The sequence below is a fragment of the Chiloscyllium punctatum genome, chromosome 52, assembly GCF_047496795.1.
Source record: "Chiloscyllium punctatum isolate Juve2018m chromosome 52, sChiPun1.3, whole genome shotgun sequence".
In the NCBI taxonomy this organism is placed as follows: domain Eukaryota; kingdom Metazoa; phylum Chordata; class Chondrichthyes; order Orectolobiformes; family Hemiscylliidae; genus Chiloscyllium; species Chiloscyllium punctatum.
The window spans coordinates 20479291-20482224 of NC_092790.1; positions in this window are offsets into that span (position 1 = coordinate 20479291).

Genomic DNA, 2934 nt, shown 5'->3' on the forward strand with positions numbered 1-2934 from the left:
TTCTGCAGATGAATACTTTTATTGTCAGATACATTATCAGGACCAGCAGAGCCCGGAGAAGACTCCGGGCTCGGAGAAGACTCCGGGCTCATGGCAGTGATGAGAGTCCCAAAGATACACAGATGACAAATCGAGGGAAATCAGTTCTTTTAATGTTTACAATCTTCTCAAATTTCATCATTTTACGGTCTATGTTTATGGTGTATTCCATATGGAGAAGAATGTTGTACTTTGGAAATGTGAAAATTTATCTAGACGACATTGTTCAGCTACTGAGCTGCTGCATGAATACTTTTATTTATTCACTGACCCAGACCAACTTCAGAGAGCAGTTGAAAATTTTGTTGATTTGTCCATTTATTCAGATATTTCCATATCATTAAACAACATTTTCAGCTGTAAGGGGCCCTAGCAACGTTCTCTCAGTGGACCGAAAGTTATGTCAGAAGTGATGTCCTGCATTCTTTGTTCTCGAAAAAGAAATGAATCTATCGACATTCCTTGCATTCATTTTTTTTTCTTAAAAATACCAGAAATATTAAAACTTGACATTGAGCTTTCGCAATTCGTGGTAGATGCAAATTTTGCATGCACTGTTCATTCGGTCTCTTAGTGTTTCTGCTGTTGCCCGGTGCTGAGTGTGGGGCTGCTGCAGTGATTTACCACGGAAATTCATCAGATCTAAGGTTGGCATTCTCCAGCTTTGTTTTTCTGTCTCTCACTTCATGTTTCCTATTCCTTAAACCAACATTTGGCTATATTTTGTGTTAGCATAAACTTTAATAATTTTAACGGTAAAACCAAAACCAAAAATCAGCAAGGGGCACATTACAACATATGTCCACCAGGGCAATAAATGTTAAAAAAAAGATGAACCATTAAGGTTCTAGGTCTCAGTCCAGGAGCATTTGAAGTAAGGTGAATGAAGTAAGTGTGCAAACAGTTATTAATGGATATTTTTATTGGCGATCACATAGACCTGGCTCAAGGTTGACCTAGGATGGGAACTCAACTTTCGCAGTTGTTACATTTTCTGTTAAGGTAGACAGACAGGGAAGGTATTTGAGATGGCATTGCTGGTTAAGGAGGATATTGCAATAGTAAGGCAAGACATCAGCCTGGGTGATGTGGAGTCTGTTTGGATGAAGCTGTGGAATGGCAAAAGGAAAAAGACGTTAGTGTGAGTTGTATACTGTAGTTATTATTTTGGAGACTGTATCAAACAGGAAATTAGAGTTGGACGCTGTAAAGGTACAGCAGTTATTTTAGGTGATATCCATCTGCATATTAATTGAATTAAACAAACTGGTACCAATGTGATGGAGCAAGATTTCTTGGACAGTATGAAATATGGTTTCCTCAATCCATATGTCAAAGAACAGACTGCGACTAAGCCATCCCAGACTAGGCATTGTGAAATAATTGGCAACATTTTAGTGTAAGATCCTTTTGGGAAGAGTGACCTCAAAATGGTAGCATTCTTCATTAATATGGAGAGTGACACTCTTAAATCTGAAACTAGTTTCCTGGACTTAAAGCTAATGTTGATTGTGTGTGGCATGGGTTGGCTGGGATAAACCGGCCAAGGGATGGATGGTGTATTAGCAATACCAGGTATTTAAAGAACACATGGATGAACTTCAACAATTGTGCATTCCTGTCTGGCTCAATTGAAACATGGTGGCTCAACGATGCTTACCAAAAGAAATCAGGGAGAGTGTCAAAGCCAAAGGGGATGCATGCAAATTGTCCAGAGAAAGCAGCAAACCTGGGGACTGGGAGGAATTTAAAATTCAACAGAGGAGGGCATAGGGATTAATTTGGAAGTGGAAAACGAATGTGGAAGTAAGCTTGGAGAAAATATTTTTAAAACCCTGACTGTAAAAGGGTCTGTCCTTATGTGAAGATAAAAGGACTGCCACAGACGAATGTATCACGCTTACAGCTTGAATCAGGCAAATTCTTCATGGACAACAGAAAGATGGCAGAACCAGTTGAACAAATAGCTTGAATCTGACTTCACTTAGGACAAAACCACAACCTTCCATACATGCTCCGGGTCAGAGAGTCAAGAATGAAGGAGGAACCTAAGGAAATCCTTAGTATTCGGCAAGTGGTTTCGGGAAATTGATGGGATTAAAACCTGACTACACCCCGGGGGCTGATGCTTTGCATCCCAGAGTAATTAAGGGAATGGCTAGAGAAAAAGCAGATGCATTGTTGATCATTTTTCATCATTTTGTAAGTCTGGAAGAGTTTTAATGGGCAAGAGGGTAGATGATGTAATCCCAACTTTTTTTTAAAAAAGAGGGAGAGAGAATACGGGGATCTATAAACTGGTTACCCTGACATTGATGGTAGGGAAAATGCTAGTCAATTATTAAGGAAGTCATAATTGAAGAATTGAAAAGCATTGACAGCGTCAATCCAAGTCAGCATGAATACACTCAATGTAAATCATGCCTGACAAATCCTCTGGAACTTTTTGAAGATGTGACCAGTAGATTCGATAAAAGTGAATCATTATCTGGAGCTTTAAATGGCCTTTGACTAGGTTCAAATCGAAAGATTAGTGAGGAAAATTAAAGTTCAGGAGGGTCAAAATTATTGAAATGAACCGGAAAAGCATCAGCTTATTCATGCTGAGGAAACGTCATTTCCGTGCTTTGAATGTGGCAAAGGGTTGACTTAGAACTCCCGTCTGCTGAAACACCAGCGAGTTTACACTGGGGAGAGCCCGTTCTCCTGCCTTGAGTGTAGGAAGGGACTACTAATTTCTCCAACCTGCTAAAACACCAGCGAGTTCACACTGAGGAGAGGTCGTTCGTCTGCTGTGCATGTGGGAATGGTGTCACTTCGGCATTCAGCCTCCAGACTCAAAAGCGAATTCACACAGGCCACTCACTAGGTCCTGATGTGGGAAGGGGATTCTTT